The sequence below is a fragment of the Sardina pilchardus genome, chromosome 11, assembly GCF_963854185.1.
Source record: "Sardina pilchardus chromosome 11, fSarPil1.1, whole genome shotgun sequence".
NCBI lineage: Eukaryota > Metazoa > Chordata > Actinopteri > Clupeiformes > Clupeidae > Sardina > Sardina pilchardus.
In genome coordinates, this window is record NC_085004.1 from 137,338 (window position 1) to 149,622 (window position 12,285).

The 12,285-nt window shown below is 45.7% G+C and overlaps 58 non-coding genes across 58 annotated transcripts; all 58 read right to left on the reverse strand.

Moving 5' to 3' along the window:
* Nucleotides 1–57: 57 nt before the first annotated feature.
* On the reverse strand, nt 58–130 carry trnav-uac (transfer RNA valine (anticodon UAC)). Its single transcript has one exon. It is a non-coding gene; the product is annotated as a tRNA-Val (tRNA).
* A 104-nt stretch (nt 131–234) lies between these two features.
* trnav-aac (transfer RNA valine (anticodon AAC)) lies at nt 235–307 on the reverse strand. The gene has a single exon. It is a non-coding gene; the product is annotated as a tRNA-Val (tRNA).
* Nucleotides 308–505: 198 nt separating this feature from the next.
* On the reverse strand, nt 506–578 carry trnav-cac (transfer RNA valine (anticodon CAC)). Its single transcript has one exon. It is a non-coding gene; the product is annotated as a tRNA-Val (tRNA).
* Nucleotides 579–870: 292 nt separating this feature from the next.
* trnav-uac (transfer RNA valine (anticodon UAC)) lies at nt 871–943 on the reverse strand. Its single transcript has one exon. It is a non-coding gene; the product is annotated as a tRNA-Val (tRNA).
* A 104-nt stretch (nt 944–1,047) lies between these two features.
* trnav-aac (transfer RNA valine (anticodon AAC)) lies at nt 1,048–1,120 on the reverse strand. Its single transcript has one exon. It is a non-coding gene; the product is annotated as a tRNA-Val (tRNA).
* Nucleotides 1,121–1,224: 104 nt separating this feature from the next.
* On the reverse strand, nt 1,225–1,297 carry trnav-cac (transfer RNA valine (anticodon CAC)). The gene has a single exon. It is a non-coding gene; the product is annotated as a tRNA-Val (tRNA).
* Nucleotides 1,298–1,414: 117 nt separating this feature from the next.
* Nucleotides 1,415–1,487, reverse strand: trnav-uac (transfer RNA valine (anticodon UAC)). Its single transcript has one exon. It is a non-coding gene; the product is annotated as a tRNA-Val (tRNA).
* Nucleotides 1,488–1,591: 104 nt separating this feature from the next.
* Nucleotides 1,592–1,664, reverse strand: trnav-aac (transfer RNA valine (anticodon AAC)). Its single transcript has one exon. It is a non-coding gene; the product is annotated as a tRNA-Val (tRNA).
* Nucleotides 1,665–1,862: 198 nt separating this feature from the next.
* On the reverse strand, nt 1,863–1,935 carry trnav-cac (transfer RNA valine (anticodon CAC)). The gene has a single exon. It is a non-coding gene; the product is annotated as a tRNA-Val (tRNA).
* A 104-nt stretch (nt 1,936–2,039) lies between these two features.
* trnav-aac (transfer RNA valine (anticodon AAC)) lies at nt 2,040–2,112 on the reverse strand. Its single transcript has one exon. It is a non-coding gene; the product is annotated as a tRNA-Val (tRNA).
* Nucleotides 2,113–2,216: 104 nt separating this feature from the next.
* Nucleotides 2,217–2,289, reverse strand: trnav-cac (transfer RNA valine (anticodon CAC)). Its single transcript has one exon. It is a non-coding gene; the product is annotated as a tRNA-Val (tRNA).
* A 104-nt stretch (nt 2,290–2,393) lies between these two features.
* trnav-aac (transfer RNA valine (anticodon AAC)) lies at nt 2,394–2,466 on the reverse strand. Its single transcript has one exon. It is a non-coding gene; the product is annotated as a tRNA-Val (tRNA).
* A 104-nt stretch (nt 2,467–2,570) lies between these two features.
* On the reverse strand, nt 2,571–2,643 carry trnav-cac (transfer RNA valine (anticodon CAC)). Its single transcript has one exon. It is a non-coding gene; the product is annotated as a tRNA-Val (tRNA).
* A 117-nt stretch (nt 2,644–2,760) lies between these two features.
* trnav-uac (transfer RNA valine (anticodon UAC)) lies at nt 2,761–2,833 on the reverse strand. The gene has a single exon. It is a non-coding gene; the product is annotated as a tRNA-Val (tRNA).
* Nucleotides 2,834–2,937: 104 nt separating this feature from the next.
* On the reverse strand, nt 2,938–3,010 carry trnav-aac (transfer RNA valine (anticodon AAC)). The gene has a single exon. It is a non-coding gene; the product is annotated as a tRNA-Val (tRNA).
* A 198-nt stretch (nt 3,011–3,208) lies between these two features.
* trnav-cac (transfer RNA valine (anticodon CAC)) lies at nt 3,209–3,281 on the reverse strand. The gene has a single exon. It is a non-coding gene; the product is annotated as a tRNA-Val (tRNA).
* Nucleotides 3,282–3,385: 104 nt separating this feature from the next.
* On the reverse strand, nt 3,386–3,458 carry trnav-aac (transfer RNA valine (anticodon AAC)). Its single transcript has one exon. It is a non-coding gene; the product is annotated as a tRNA-Val (tRNA).
* Nucleotides 3,459–3,562: 104 nt separating this feature from the next.
* Nucleotides 3,563–3,635, reverse strand: trnav-cac (transfer RNA valine (anticodon CAC)). Its single transcript has one exon. It is a non-coding gene; the product is annotated as a tRNA-Val (tRNA).
* A 117-nt stretch (nt 3,636–3,752) lies between these two features.
* trnav-uac (transfer RNA valine (anticodon UAC)) lies at nt 3,753–3,825 on the reverse strand. The gene has a single exon. It is a non-coding gene; the product is annotated as a tRNA-Val (tRNA).
* Nucleotides 3,826–3,929: 104 nt separating this feature from the next.
* Nucleotides 3,930–4,002, reverse strand: trnav-aac (transfer RNA valine (anticodon AAC)). The gene has a single exon. It is a non-coding gene; the product is annotated as a tRNA-Val (tRNA).
* Nucleotides 4,003–4,332: 330 nt separating this feature from the next.
* trnav-cac (transfer RNA valine (anticodon CAC)) lies at nt 4,333–4,405 on the reverse strand. The gene has a single exon. It is a non-coding gene; the product is annotated as a tRNA-Val (tRNA).
* Nucleotides 4,406–4,509: 104 nt separating this feature from the next.
* trnav-cac (transfer RNA valine (anticodon CAC)) lies at nt 4,510–4,582 on the reverse strand. The gene has a single exon. It is a non-coding gene; the product is annotated as a tRNA-Val (tRNA).
* A 104-nt stretch (nt 4,583–4,686) lies between these two features.
* trnav-cac (transfer RNA valine (anticodon CAC)) lies at nt 4,687–4,759 on the reverse strand. Its single transcript has one exon. It is a non-coding gene; the product is annotated as a tRNA-Val (tRNA).
* Nucleotides 4,760–4,876: 117 nt separating this feature from the next.
* On the reverse strand, nt 4,877–4,949 carry trnav-uac (transfer RNA valine (anticodon UAC)). The gene has a single exon. It is a non-coding gene; the product is annotated as a tRNA-Val (tRNA).
* A 104-nt stretch (nt 4,950–5,053) lies between these two features.
* On the reverse strand, nt 5,054–5,126 carry trnav-aac (transfer RNA valine (anticodon AAC)). The gene has a single exon. It is a non-coding gene; the product is annotated as a tRNA-Val (tRNA).
* Nucleotides 5,127–5,456: 330 nt separating this feature from the next.
* On the reverse strand, nt 5,457–5,529 carry trnav-uac (transfer RNA valine (anticodon UAC)). The gene has a single exon. It is a non-coding gene; the product is annotated as a tRNA-Val (tRNA).
* Nucleotides 5,530–5,633: 104 nt separating this feature from the next.
* On the reverse strand, nt 5,634–5,706 carry trnav-aac (transfer RNA valine (anticodon AAC)). The gene has a single exon. It is a non-coding gene; the product is annotated as a tRNA-Val (tRNA).
* A 198-nt stretch (nt 5,707–5,904) lies between these two features.
* Nucleotides 5,905–5,977, reverse strand: trnav-cac (transfer RNA valine (anticodon CAC)). Its single transcript has one exon. It is a non-coding gene; the product is annotated as a tRNA-Val (tRNA).
* A 104-nt stretch (nt 5,978–6,081) lies between these two features.
* On the reverse strand, nt 6,082–6,154 carry trnav-cac (transfer RNA valine (anticodon CAC)). Its single transcript has one exon. It is a non-coding gene; the product is annotated as a tRNA-Val (tRNA).
* A 104-nt stretch (nt 6,155–6,258) lies between these two features.
* trnav-aac (transfer RNA valine (anticodon AAC)) lies at nt 6,259–6,331 on the reverse strand. The gene has a single exon. It is a non-coding gene; the product is annotated as a tRNA-Val (tRNA).
* Nucleotides 6,332–6,435: 104 nt separating this feature from the next.
* trnav-cac (transfer RNA valine (anticodon CAC)) lies at nt 6,436–6,508 on the reverse strand. Its single transcript has one exon. It is a non-coding gene; the product is annotated as a tRNA-Val (tRNA).
* A 117-nt stretch (nt 6,509–6,625) lies between these two features.
* Nucleotides 6,626–6,698, reverse strand: trnav-uac (transfer RNA valine (anticodon UAC)). Its single transcript has one exon. It is a non-coding gene; the product is annotated as a tRNA-Val (tRNA).
* A 104-nt stretch (nt 6,699–6,802) lies between these two features.
* Nucleotides 6,803–6,875, reverse strand: trnav-aac (transfer RNA valine (anticodon AAC)). Its single transcript has one exon. It is a non-coding gene; the product is annotated as a tRNA-Val (tRNA).
* Nucleotides 6,876–7,073: 198 nt separating this feature from the next.
* Nucleotides 7,074–7,146, reverse strand: trnav-cac (transfer RNA valine (anticodon CAC)). Its single transcript has one exon. It is a non-coding gene; the product is annotated as a tRNA-Val (tRNA).
* Nucleotides 7,147–7,250: 104 nt separating this feature from the next.
* trnav-aac (transfer RNA valine (anticodon AAC)) lies at nt 7,251–7,323 on the reverse strand. Its single transcript has one exon. It is a non-coding gene; the product is annotated as a tRNA-Val (tRNA).
* A 104-nt stretch (nt 7,324–7,427) lies between these two features.
* Nucleotides 7,428–7,500, reverse strand: trnav-cac (transfer RNA valine (anticodon CAC)). The gene has a single exon. It is a non-coding gene; the product is annotated as a tRNA-Val (tRNA).
* Nucleotides 7,501–7,617: 117 nt separating this feature from the next.
* Nucleotides 7,618–7,690, reverse strand: trnav-uac (transfer RNA valine (anticodon UAC)). Its single transcript has one exon. It is a non-coding gene; the product is annotated as a tRNA-Val (tRNA).
* Nucleotides 7,691–7,794: 104 nt separating this feature from the next.
* Nucleotides 7,795–7,867, reverse strand: trnav-aac (transfer RNA valine (anticodon AAC)). The gene has a single exon. It is a non-coding gene; the product is annotated as a tRNA-Val (tRNA).
* Nucleotides 7,868–8,065: 198 nt separating this feature from the next.
* On the reverse strand, nt 8,066–8,138 carry trnav-cac (transfer RNA valine (anticodon CAC)). The gene has a single exon. It is a non-coding gene; the product is annotated as a tRNA-Val (tRNA).
* A 104-nt stretch (nt 8,139–8,242) lies between these two features.
* Nucleotides 8,243–8,315, reverse strand: trnav-aac (transfer RNA valine (anticodon AAC)). Its single transcript has one exon. It is a non-coding gene; the product is annotated as a tRNA-Val (tRNA).
* Nucleotides 8,316–8,419: 104 nt separating this feature from the next.
* On the reverse strand, nt 8,420–8,492 carry trnav-cac (transfer RNA valine (anticodon CAC)). The gene has a single exon. It is a non-coding gene; the product is annotated as a tRNA-Val (tRNA).
* Nucleotides 8,493–8,609: 117 nt separating this feature from the next.
* trnav-uac (transfer RNA valine (anticodon UAC)) lies at nt 8,610–8,682 on the reverse strand. Its single transcript has one exon. It is a non-coding gene; the product is annotated as a tRNA-Val (tRNA).
* A 104-nt stretch (nt 8,683–8,786) lies between these two features.
* trnav-aac (transfer RNA valine (anticodon AAC)) lies at nt 8,787–8,859 on the reverse strand. The gene has a single exon. It is a non-coding gene; the product is annotated as a tRNA-Val (tRNA).
* Nucleotides 8,860–9,057: 198 nt separating this feature from the next.
* Nucleotides 9,058–9,130, reverse strand: trnav-aac (transfer RNA valine (anticodon AAC)). Its single transcript has one exon. It is a non-coding gene; the product is annotated as a tRNA-Val (tRNA).
* Nucleotides 9,131–9,234: 104 nt separating this feature from the next.
* Nucleotides 9,235–9,307, reverse strand: trnav-cac (transfer RNA valine (anticodon CAC)). The gene has a single exon. It is a non-coding gene; the product is annotated as a tRNA-Val (tRNA).
* Nucleotides 9,308–9,424: 117 nt separating this feature from the next.
* Nucleotides 9,425–9,497, reverse strand: trnav-uac (transfer RNA valine (anticodon UAC)). The gene has a single exon. It is a non-coding gene; the product is annotated as a tRNA-Val (tRNA).
* A 104-nt stretch (nt 9,498–9,601) lies between these two features.
* trnav-aac (transfer RNA valine (anticodon AAC)) lies at nt 9,602–9,674 on the reverse strand. The gene has a single exon. It is a non-coding gene; the product is annotated as a tRNA-Val (tRNA).
* Nucleotides 9,675–10,004: 330 nt separating this feature from the next.
* Nucleotides 10,005–10,077, reverse strand: trnav-cac (transfer RNA valine (anticodon CAC)). The gene has a single exon. It is a non-coding gene; the product is annotated as a tRNA-Val (tRNA).
* Nucleotides 10,078–10,181: 104 nt separating this feature from the next.
* On the reverse strand, nt 10,182–10,254 carry trnav-cac (transfer RNA valine (anticodon CAC)). Its single transcript has one exon. It is a non-coding gene; the product is annotated as a tRNA-Val (tRNA).
* Nucleotides 10,255–10,358: 104 nt separating this feature from the next.
* trnav-cac (transfer RNA valine (anticodon CAC)) lies at nt 10,359–10,431 on the reverse strand. The gene has a single exon. It is a non-coding gene; the product is annotated as a tRNA-Val (tRNA).
* Nucleotides 10,432–10,548: 117 nt separating this feature from the next.
* Nucleotides 10,549–10,621, reverse strand: trnav-uac (transfer RNA valine (anticodon UAC)). Its single transcript has one exon. It is a non-coding gene; the product is annotated as a tRNA-Val (tRNA).
* Nucleotides 10,622–10,725: 104 nt separating this feature from the next.
* Nucleotides 10,726–10,798, reverse strand: trnav-aac (transfer RNA valine (anticodon AAC)). The gene has a single exon. It is a non-coding gene; the product is annotated as a tRNA-Val (tRNA).
* Nucleotides 10,799–10,996: 198 nt separating this feature from the next.
* On the reverse strand, nt 10,997–11,069 carry trnav-cac (transfer RNA valine (anticodon CAC)). Its single transcript has one exon. It is a non-coding gene; the product is annotated as a tRNA-Val (tRNA).
* A 104-nt stretch (nt 11,070–11,173) lies between these two features.
* Nucleotides 11,174–11,246, reverse strand: trnav-aac (transfer RNA valine (anticodon AAC)). Its single transcript has one exon. It is a non-coding gene; the product is annotated as a tRNA-Val (tRNA).
* A 198-nt stretch (nt 11,247–11,444) lies between these two features.
* trnav-aac (transfer RNA valine (anticodon AAC)) lies at nt 11,445–11,517 on the reverse strand. The gene has a single exon. It is a non-coding gene; the product is annotated as a tRNA-Val (tRNA).
* Nucleotides 11,518–11,621: 104 nt separating this feature from the next.
* trnav-cac (transfer RNA valine (anticodon CAC)) lies at nt 11,622–11,694 on the reverse strand. Its single transcript has one exon. It is a non-coding gene; the product is annotated as a tRNA-Val (tRNA).
* A 117-nt stretch (nt 11,695–11,811) lies between these two features.
* On the reverse strand, nt 11,812–11,884 carry trnav-uac (transfer RNA valine (anticodon UAC)). The gene has a single exon. It is a non-coding gene; the product is annotated as a tRNA-Val (tRNA).
* Nucleotides 11,885–11,988: 104 nt separating this feature from the next.
* Nucleotides 11,989–12,061, reverse strand: trnav-aac (transfer RNA valine (anticodon AAC)). Its single transcript has one exon. It is a non-coding gene; the product is annotated as a tRNA-Val (tRNA).
* Between the last annotated feature and the right edge of the window lie 224 nt (nt 12,062–12,285).

A 12,285-nucleotide genomic window follows, 5' to 3' on the forward strand; every position in this document is an offset into this window, starting at 1 on the left:
TTGAAGCACCAAGATGTACTTGTTCCAAGGAAACAAGCATGCATGCAAGAAAGAGATTGTTTCCACCCAGTTTCGAACTGGGGACCTTTCGCGTGTAAAGCGAACGTGATAACCACTACACTATGGAAACATCCTGCAGCAAGTGGTCACCTAGATTACTTTTGGCAAGACAACCCCTAGCAGAAGACATGTGGAATTGTTCAGCTCAATCCAAAGTCCTGTCAAATAAGAATTTGTTTCCACCCAGTTTCGAACTGGGGACCTTTCGCGTGTTAGGCGAACGTGATAACCACTACACTATGGAAACATCCTGAAGGAGGTGGTCACCTAGATTATTTTTGCCAAGGTAAACCCTAGCAGAAGACAAGTGGAATTCTTCAGCTATGGAACACAACGGAAACACCCTGCAGGAAGCGGTCACCTAGATTACTTTTGGCAAGACAAACCCTAGCTGAAGGCGCGCGGAATTGTTCAGCTCAATCCATCACTCTGCCAAATAAGAATTTGTTTCCACCCAGTTTCGAACTGGGGACCTTTCGCGTGTGAGGCGAACGTGATAACCACTACACTATGGAAACTTGTGCTGAATTCTCTGGTAGACATAGCAACATAGAACTTGTTTCCACCCAGTTGCGTGTTAGGCGAACGTGATAACCACTACACTATGGAAACACCCTGAAGGAGGTGGTCACCTAGATTATTTTTGCCAAGGTAAACCCTAGCAGAAGACAAGTGGAATTCTTCAGCTATGGAACACAACGGAAACACCCTGCAGGAAGCGGTCACCTAGATTACTTTTGGCAAGACAAACCCTAGCTGAAGGCGCGCGGAATTGTTCAGCTCAATCCATCACTCTGCCAAATAAGAATTTGTTTCCACCCAGTTTCGAACTGGGGACCTTTCGCGTGTAAGGCGAACGTGATAACCACTACACTATGGAAACACCCTGCAGGAAGTGGTCACATAGATTACTTTTGGCAAGACAAACCCTAGCTGAAGGCGCTATAAATTGTTCAGCTCAATCCAACATCCTGCCAAATAAGAACTTGTTTCCACCCAGTTTCGAACTGGGGACCTTTCGCGTGTTAGGCGAACGTGATAACCACTACACTATGGAAACACCCTGCAGGAAGTGGTCACCTAGATTAGTTTTGGCAAGACAAACCCTAGCTGAAGGCACGCGGAACTGTTCAGCTCAATCCATCATCCTGCCAAATAAGAATTTGTTTCCACCCAGTTTCGAACTGGGGACCTTTCGCGTGTGAGGCGAACGTGATAACCACTACACTATGGAAACTTGTGCTGAATTCTCTGGTAGACATAGCAACTGAGTCAGTTCAATGAAAGATTACTTCAATTGAAGCACCAAGATGTACTTGTTCCAAGGAAACAAGCATGCATGCAAGAAAGAGATTGTTTCCACCCAGTTTCGAACTGGGGACCTTTCGCGTGTAAAGCGAACGTGATAACCACTACACTATGGAAACATCCTGCAGCAAGTGGTCACCTAGATTACTTTTGGCAAGACAACCCCTAGCAGAAGACATGTGGAATTGTTCAGCTCAATCCAAAGTCCTGTCAAATAAGAATTTGTTTCCACCCAGTTTCGAACTGGGGACCTTTCGCGTGTTAGGCGAACGTGATAACCACTACACTATGGAAACATCCTGAAGGAGGTGGTCACCTAGATTATTTTTGCCAAGGTAAACCCTAGCAGAAGACAAGTGGAATTCTTCAGCTATGGAACACAACGGAAACACCCTGCAGGAAGCGGTCACCTAGATTACTTTTGGCAAGACAAACCCTAGCTGAAGGCGCGCGGAATTGTTCAGCTCAATCCATCACTCTGCCAAATAAGAATTTGTTTCCACCCAGTTTCGAACTGGGGACCTTTCGCGTGTGAGGCGAACGTGATAACCACTACACTATGGAAACACACTGCAGGAAGTGGTCACATAGATTACTTTTGGCAAGACAAACCCTAGCTGAAGGCGCTATAAATTGTTCAGCTCAATCCAACATCCTGCCAAATAAGAACTTGTTTCCACCCAGTTTCGAACTGGGGACCTTTCACGTGTTAGGCGAACGTGATAACCATTACACTATGGAAACACCCTGCAGGAGGTGGTCAACTAGATTAGTTTTGGCAAGACAAACCCTAGCTGAAGGCACGAGGAACTGTTCAGCTCAATCCATCATCCTGCCAAATAAGAATTTGTTTCCACCCAGTTTCGAACTGGGGACCTTTCGCGTGTGAGGCGAACGTGATAACCACTACACTATGGAAACACCCTGCAGGAAGTGGTCACATAGATTACTTTTGGCAAGACAAACCCTAGCTGAAGGCGCTATAAATTGTTCAGCTCAATCCAACATCCTGCCAAATAAGAACTTGTTTCCACCCAGTTTCGAACTGGGGACCTTTCACGTGTTAGGCGAACGTGATAACCATTACACTATGGAAACACCCTGCAGGAGGTGGTCACCTAGATTAGTTTTGGCAAGACAAACCCTAGCTGAAGGCACGAGGAACTGTTCAGCTCAATCCATCATCCTGCCAAATAAGAATTTGTTTCCACCCAGTTTCGAACTGGGGACCTTTCGCGTGTGAGGCGAACGTGATAACCACTACACTATGGAAACTTGTGCTGAATTCTCTGGTAGACATAGCAACTGAGTCAGTTCAATGAAAGATTACTTCAATTGAAGCACCAAGATGTACTTGTTCCAAGGAAACAAGCATGCATGCAAGAAAGAGATTGTTTCCACCCAGTTTCGAACTGGGGACCTTTCGCGTGTAAAGCGAACGTGATAACCACTACACTATGGAAACATCCTGCAGCAAGCGGTCACCTAGATTACTTTTGGCAAGACAACCCCTAGCAGAAGACATGTGGAATTGTTCAGCTCAATCCAAAGTCCTGCCAAATAAGAATTTGTTTCCACCCAGTTTCGAACTGGGGACCTTTCGCGTGTTAGGCGAACTTGATAACCACTACACTATGGAAACACCCTGAAGGAGGTGGTCACCTAGATTATTTTTGCCAAGGTAAACCCTAGCAGAAGACAAGTGGAATTCTTCAGCTATGGAACACAACGGAAACACCCTGCAGGAGGTGGTCAACTAGATTAGTTTTGGCAAGACAAACCCTAGCTGAAGGCACGAGGAACTGTTCAGCTCAATCCATCATCCTGCCAAATAAGAATTTGTTTCCACCCAGTTTCGAACTGGGGACCTTTCGCGTGTGAGGCGAACGTGATAACCACTACACTATGGAAACACCCTGCAGGAAGTGGTCACATAGATTACTTTTGGCAAGACAAACCCTAGCTGAAGGCGCTATAAATTGTTCAGCTCAATCCAACATCCTGCCAAATAAGAACTTGTTTCCACCCAGTTTCGAACTGGGGACCTTTCACGTGTTAGGCGAACGTGATAACCATTACACTATGGAAACACCCTGCAGGAGGTGGTCACCTAGATTAGTTTTGGCAAGACAAACCCTAGCTGAAGGCACGAGGAACTGTTCAGCTCAATCCATCATCCTGCCAAATAAGAATTTGTTTCCACCCAGTTTCGAACTGGGGACCTTTCGCGTGTGAGGCGAACGTGATAACCACTACACTATGGAAACTTGTGCTGAATTCTCTGGTAGACATAGCAACTGAGTCAGTTCAATGAAAGATTACTTCAATTGAAGCACCAAGATGTACTTGTTCCAAGGAAACAAGCATGCATGCAAGAAAGAGATTGTTTCCACCCAGTTTCGAACTGGGGACCTTTCGCGTGTAAAGCGAACGTGATAACCACTACACTATGGAAACATCCTGCAGCAAGCGGTCACCTAGATTACTTTTGGCAAGACAACCCCTAGCAGAAGACATGTGGAATTGTTCAGCTCAATCCAAAGTCCTGCCAAATAAGAATTTGTTTCCACCCAGTTTCGAACTGGGGACCTTTCGCGTGTTAGGCGAACGTGATAACCACTACACTATGGAAACACCCTGAAGGAGGTGGTCACCTAGATTATTTTTGCCAAGGTAAACCCTAGCAGAAGACAAGTGGAATTCTTCAGCTATGGAACACAACTTTCGCGTGTTAGGCGAAAGTGATAACCACTACACTATGGAAACACCCTGAAGGAGGTGGTCACCTAGATTATTTTTGCCAAGGTAAACTCTAGCAGAAGACAAGTGGAATTCTTCAGCTATGGAACACAACGGAAACACCCTGCAGGAAGCGGTCACCTAGATTACTTTTGGCAAGACAAACCCTAGCTGAAGGCGCACGGAATTGTTCAGCTCAATCCATCACTCTGCCAAATAAGAATTTGTTTCCACCCAGTTTCGAACTGGGGACCTTTCGCGTGTGAGGCGAACGTGATAACCACTACACTATGGAAACACCCTGCAGGAAGTGGTCACATAGATTACTTTTGGCAAGACAAACCCTAGCTGAAGGCGCTATAAATTGTTCAGCTCAATCCAACATCCTGCCAAATAAGAACTTGTTTCCACCCAGTTTCGAACTGGGGACCTTTCGCGTGTGAGGCGAACGTGATAACCACTACACTATGGAAACACCCTGCAGGAAGTGGTCACCTAGATTAGTTTTGGCAAGACAAACCCTAGCTGAAGGCACGCGGAACTGTTCAGCTCAATCCATCATCCTGCCAAATAAGAATTTGTTTCCACCCAGTTTCGAACTGGGGACCTTTCGCGTGTGAGGCGAACGTGATAACCACTACACTATGGAAACTTGTGCTGAATTCTCTGGTAGACATAGCAACTGAGTCAGTTCAATGAAAGATTACTTCAATTGAAGCACCAAGATGTACTTGTTCCAAGGAAACAAGCATGCATGCAAGAAAGAGATTGTTTCCACCCAGTTTCGAACAGGGGACCTTTCGCGTGTAAAGCGAACGTGATAACCACTACACTATGGAAACATCCTGCAGCAAGTGGTCACCTAGATTACTTTTTGCAAGACAACCCCTAGCAGAAGACATGTGCAATTTTTCAGCTCAATCCAAAGTCCTGCCAAATAAGAATTTGTTTCCACCCAGTTTCGAACTGGGGACCTTTCGCGTGTTAGGCGAACGTGATAACCACTACACTATGGAAACACCCTGAAGGAGGTGGTCACCTAGATTATTTTTGCCAAGGTAAACCCTAGCAGAAGACAAGTGGAATTCTTCAGCTATGGAACACAACTTTCGCGTGTTAGGCGAATGTGATAACCACTACACTATGGAAACACCCTGAAGGAGGTGGTCACCTAGATTATTTTTGCCAAGGTAAACCCTAGCAGAAGACAAGTGGAATTCTTCAGCTATGGAACACAACGGAAACACCCTGCAGGAAGCGGTCACCTAGATTACTTTTGGCAAGACAAACCCTAGCTGAAGGCGCGCGGAATTGTTCAGCTCAATCCATCACTCTGCCAAATAAGAATTTGTTTCCACCCAGTTTCGAACTGGGGACCTTTCGCGTGTAAGGCGAACGTGATAACCACTACACTATGGAAACATCCTGCAGCAAGTGGTCACCTAGATTACTTTTGGCAAGACAACCCCTAGCAGAAGACATGTGGAATTGTTCAGCTCAATCCAAAGTCCTGCCAAATAAGAATTTGTTTCCACCCAGTTTCGAACTGGGGACCTTTCGCGTGTTAGGCGAACGTGATAACCACTACACTATGGAAACACCCTGAAGGAGGTGGTCACCTAGATTATTTTTGCCAAGGTAAACCCTAGCAGAAGACAAGTGGAATTCTTCAGCTATGTAACACAACGGAAACACCCTGCAGGAAGCGGTCACCTAGATTACTTTTGGCAAGACAAACCCTAGCTGAAGGCGCGCGGAATTGTTCAGCTCAATCCATCACTCTGCCAAATAAGAATTTGTTTCCACCCAGTTTCGAACTGAGGACCTTTCGCGTGTGAGGCGAACGTGATAACCACTACACTATGGAAACACCCTGCAGGAAGTGGTCACATAGATTACTTTTGGCAAGACAAACCCTTGCTGAAGGCGCTATAAATTGTTCAGCTCAATCCAACATCCTGCCAAATAAGAACTTGTATCCACCCAGTTTCGAACTGGGGACCTTTCGCGTGTGAGGCGAACGTGATAACCACTACACTATGGAAACACCCTGCAGGAAGTGGTCACATAGATTACTTTTGGCAAGACAAACCCTAGCTGAAGGCGCTATAAATTGTTCAGCTCAATCCAACATCCTGCCAAATAAGAACTTGTTTCCACCCAGTTTCGACCTGGGGACCTTTCGCGTGTTAGGCGAACGTGATAACCACTACACTATGGAAACACCCTGCAGGAAGTGGTCACCTAGATTAGTTTTGGCAAGACAAACCCTAGCTGAAGGCACGAGGAACTGTTCAGCTCAATCCATCATCCTGCCAAATAAGAATTTGTTTCCACCCAGTTTCGAACTGGGGACCTTTCGCGTGTGAGGCGAACGTGATAACCACTACACTATGGAAACTTGTGCTGAATTCTCTGGTAGACATAGCAACTGAGTCAGTTCAATGAAAGATTACTTCAATTGAAGCACCAAGATGTACTTGTTCCAAGGAAACAAGCATGCATGCAAGAAAGAGATTGTTTCCACCCAGTTTCGAACTGGGGACCTTTCACGTGTAAAGCGAACGTGATAACCACTACACTATGGAAACATCCTGCAGCAAGTGGTCACCTAGATTACTTTTGGCAAGACAACCCCTAGCAGAAGACATGTGGAATTGTTCAGCTCAATCCAAAGTCCTGCCAAATAAGAATTTGTTTCCACCCAGTTTCGAACTGGGGACCTTTCGCGTGTTAGGCGAACGTGATAACCACTACACTATGGAAACACCCTGAAGGAGGTGGTCACCTAGATTATTTTTGCCAAGGTAAACCCTAGCAGAAGACAAGTGGAATTCTTCAGCTATGGAACACAACGGAAACACCCTGCAGGAAGCGGTCACCTAGATTACTTTTGGCAAGACAAACCCTAGCTGAAGGCGCGCGGAATTGTTCAGCTCAATCCATCACTCTGCCAAATAAGAATTTGATTCCACCCAGTTTCGAACTGGGGACCTTTCGCGTGTGAGGCGAAAGTGATAACCACTACACTATGGAAACACCCTGCAGGAAGTGGTCACATAGATTACTTTTGGCAAGACAAACCCTAGCTGAAGGCGCTATAAATTGTTCAGCTCAATCCAACATCCTGCCAAATAAGAACTTGTTTCCACCCAGTTTCGAACTGGGGACCTTTCGCGTGTTAGGCGAACGTGATAACCACTACACTATGGAAACACCCTGCAGGAAGTGGTCACCTAGATTAGTTTTGGCAAGACAAACCCTAGCTGAAGGCACGAGGAACTGTTCAGCTCAATCCATCATCCTGCCAAATAAGAATTTGTTTCCACCCAGTTTCGAACTGGGGACCTTTCGCGTGTGAGGCGAACGTGATAACCACTACACTATGGAAACTTGTGCTGAATTCTCTGGTAGACATAGCAACTGAGTCAGTTCAATGAAAGATTACTTCAATTGAAGCACCAAGATGTACTTGTTCCAAGGAAACAAGCATGCATGCAAGAAAGAGATTGTTTCCACCCAGTTTCGAACTGGGGACCTTTCACGTGTAAAGCGAACGTGATAACCACTACACTATGGAAACATCCTGCAGCAAGTGGTCACCTAGATTACTTTTGGCAAGACAACCCCTAGCAGAAGACATGTGGAATTGTTCAGCTCAATCCAAAGTCCTGCCAAATAAGAATTTGTTTCCACCCAGTTTCGAACTGGGGACCTTTCGCGTGTTAGGCGAACGTGATAACCACTACACTATGGAAACACCCTGAAGGAGGTGGTCACCTAGATTATTTTTGCCAAGGTAAACCCTAGCAGAAGACAAGTGGAATTCTTCAGCTATGGAACACAACGGAAACACCCTGCAGGAAGCGGTCACCTAGATTACTTTTGGCAAGACAAACCCTAGCTGAAGGCGCGCGGAATTGTTCAGCTCAATCCATCACTCTGCCAAATAAGAATTTGATTCCACCCAGTTTCGAACTGGGGACCTTTCGCGTGTGAGGCGAAAGTGATAACCACTACACTATGGAAACACCCTGCAGGAAGTGGTCACATAGATTACTTTTGGCAAGACAAACCCTAGCTGAAGGCGCTATAAATTGTTCAGCTCAATCCAACATCCTGCCAAATAAGAACTTGTTTCCACCCAGTTTCGAACTGGGGACCTTTCGCGTGTTAGGCGAACGTGATAACCATTACACTATGGAAACACCCTGCAGGAGGTGGTCACCTAGATTAGTTTTGGCAAGACAAACCCTAGCTGAAGGCACGAGGAACTGTTCAGCTCAATCCATCATCCTGCCAAATAAGAATTTGTTTCCACCCAGTTTCGAACTGGGGACCTTTCGCGTGTGAGGCGAACGTGATAACCACTACACTATGGAAACTTGTGCTGAATTCTCTGGTAGACATAGCAACTGAGTCAGTTCAATGAAAGATTACTTCAATTGAAGCACCAAGATGTACTTGTTCCAAGGAAACAAGCATGCATGCAAGAAAGAGATTGTTTCCACCCAGTTTCGAACTGGGGACCTTTCGCGTGTAAAGCGAACGTGATAACCACTACACTATGGAAACATCCTGCAGCAAGCGGTCACCTAGATTACTTTTGGCAAGACAACCCCTAGCAGAAGACATGTGGAATTGTTCAGCTCAATCCAAAGTCCTGCCAAATAAGAATTTGTTTCCACCCAGTTTCGAACTGGGGACCTTTCGCGTGTTAGGCGAACGTGATAACCACTACACTATGGAAACACCCTGAAGGAGGTGGTCACCTAGATTATTTTTGCCAAGGTAAACCCTAGCAGAAGACAAGTGGAATTCTTCAGCTATGGAACACAACGGAAACACCCTGCAGGAAGTGGTCACATAGATTACTTTTGGCAAGACAAACCCTAGCTGAAGGCGCTATAAATTGTTCAGCTCAATCCAACATCCTGCCAAATAAGAACTTGTTTCCACCCAGTTTCGAACTGGGGACCTTTCGCGTGTTAGGCGAACGTGATAACCACTACACTATGGAAACACCCTGCAGGAAGTGGTCACCTAGATTAGTTTTGGCAAGACAAACCCTAGCTGAAGGCACGAGGAACTGTTCAGCTCAATCCATCATCCTGCCAAATAAGAATTTGTTTCCACCCAGTTTCGAACTGGGGACCTTTCGCGTGTGAGGCGAACGTGATAACCACTACACTAAGGAAACTTGTGCTGAATTCTCTGGTAGACATAGCAACTGAGTCAGTTCAATGAAAGATTACTTCAATTGAAGCACCAAGATGTACTTGTTCCAAGGAAACAAGCATGCATGTAAGAAAGAGATTGTTTCCACCCAGTTTCGAACTGGGGACCTTTCGCGTGTAAAGCGAACGTGATAACCACTACACTATGGAAACATCCTGCAGCAAGCGGTCACCTAGATTACTTTTGGCAAGACAACCCCTAGCAGAAGACATGTGGAATTGTTCAGCTCAATCCAAAGTCCTACCAAATAAGAATTTGTTTCCACCCAGTTTCGAACTGGGGACCTTTCGCGTGTTAGGCGAACGTGATAACCACTACACTATGGAAACACCCTGAAGAAGGTGGTCACCTAGATTATTTTTGCCAAGGTAAACCCTAGCAGAAGACAAGTGGAATTCTTCAGCTATGGAACACAACTTTCGCGTGTTAGGCGAAAGTGATAACCACTACACTATGGAAACACCCTGAAGGAGGTGGTCACCTAGATTATTTTTGCCAAGGTAAACCCTAGCAGAAGACAAGTGGAATTCTTCAGCTATGGAACACAACGGAAACACCCTGCAGGAAGCGGTCACCTAGATTACTTTTGGCAAGACAAACCCTAGCTGAAGGCGCACGGAATTGTTCAGCTCAATCCATCACTCTGCCAAATAAGAATTTGTTTCCACCCAGTTTCGAACTGGGGACCTTTCGCGTGTGAGGCGAACGTGATAACCACTACACTATGGAAACACCCTGCAGGAAGTGGTCACATAGATTACTTTTGGCAAGACAAACCCTAGCTGAAGGCGCTATAAATTGTTCAGCTCAATCCAACATCCTGCCAAATAAGAACTTGTTTCCACCCAGTTTCGAACTGGGGACCTTTCAAGTGTGAGGCGAACGTGATAACCACTACACTATGGAAACACCCTGCAGGAAGTGGTCACCTAGATTAGTTTTGGCAAGACAAACCCTAGCTGAAGGCACGCGGAACTGTTCAGCTCAATCCATCATCCTGCCAAATAAGAATTTGTTTCCACCCAGTTTCGAACTGGGGACCTTTCGCGTGTGAGGCGAACGTGATAACCACTACACTATGGAAACTTGTGCTGAATTCTCTGGTAGACATAGCAACTGAGTCAGTTCAATGAAAGATTACTTCAATTGAAGCACCAAGATGTACTTGTTCCAAGGAAACAAGCATGCATGCAAGAAAGAGATTGTTTCCACCCAGTTTCGAACTGGGGACCTTTCGCGTGTAAAGCGAACGTGATAACCACTACACTATGGAAACATCCTGCAGCAAGTGGTCACCTAGATTACTTTTGGCAAGACAACCCCTAGCAGAAGACATGTGGAATTGTTCAGCTCAATCCAAAGTCCTGCCAAATAAGAATTTGTTTCCACCCAGTTTCGAACTGGGGACCTTTCGCGTGTTAGGCGAACGTGATAACCACTACACTATGGAAACACCCTGAAGGAGGTGGTCACCTAGATTATTTTTGCCAAGGTAAACCCTAGCAGAAGACAAGTGGAATTCTTCAGCTATGGAACACAACGGAAACACCCTGCAGGAAGCGGTCACCTAGATTACTTTTGGCAAGACAAACCCTAGCTGAAGGCGCGCGGAATTGTTCAGCTCAATCCATCACTCTGCCAAATAAGAATTTGTTTCCACCCAGTTTCGAACTGGGGACCTTTCGTGTGTGAGGCGAACGTGATAACCACTACACTATGGAAACACCCTGCAGGAAGGGGTCACATAGATTACTTTTGGCAAGACAAACCCTAGCTGAAGGCGCTATAAATTGTTCAGCTCAATCCAACATCCTGCCAAATAAGAACTTGTTTCCACCCAGTTTAGAACTGGGGACCTTTCGCGTGTTAGGCGAACGTGATAACCACTACACTATGGAAACACCCTGCAGGAAGTGGTCACCTAGATTATTTTTGCCAAGGTAAACCCTAGCAGAAGACAAGTGGAATTCTTCAGCTATGGAACACAACGGAAACACCCTGCAGGAAGTGGTCACATAGATTACTTTTGGCAAGACAAACCCTAGCTGAAGGCGCTATAAATTGTTCAGCTCAATCCAACATCCTGCCAAATAAGAACTTGTTTCCACCCAGTTTCGAACTGGGGACCTTTCGCGTGTTAGGCGAACGTGATAACCACTACACTATGGAAACACCCTGCAGGAAGTGGTCACCTAGATTAGTTTTGGCAAGACAAACCCTAGCTGAAGGCACGAGGAACTGTTCAGCTCAATCCATCATCCTGCCAAATAAGAATTTGTTTCCACCCAGTTTCGAACTGGGGACCTTTCGCGTGTGAGGCGAACGTGATAACCACTACACTAAGGAAACTTGTGCTGAATTCTCTGGTAGACATAGCAACTGAGTCAGTTCAATGAAAGATTACTTCAATTGAAGCACCAAGATGTACTTGTTCCAAGGAAACAAGCATGCATGTAAGAAAGAGATTGTTTCCACCCAGTTTCGAACTGGGGACCTTTCGCGTGTAAAGCGAACGTGATAACCACTACACTATGGAAACATCCTGCAGCAAGCGGTCACCTAGATTACTTTTGGCAAGACAACCCCTAGCAGAAGACATGTGGAATTGTTCAGCTCAATCCAAAGTCCTACCAAATAAGAATTTGTTTCCACCCAGTTTCGAACTGGGGACCTTTCGCGTGTTAGGCGAACGTGATAACCACTACACTATGGAAACACCCTGAAGAAGGTGGTCACCTAGATTATTTTTGCCAAGGTAAACCCTAGCAGAAGACAAGTGGAATTCTTCAGCTATGGAACACAACTTTCGCGTGTTAGGCGAAAGTGATAACCACTACACTATGGAAACACCCTGAAGGAGGTGGTCACCTAGATTATTTTTGCCAAGGTAAACCCTAGCAGAAGACAAGTGGAATTCTTCAGCTATGGAACACAACGGAA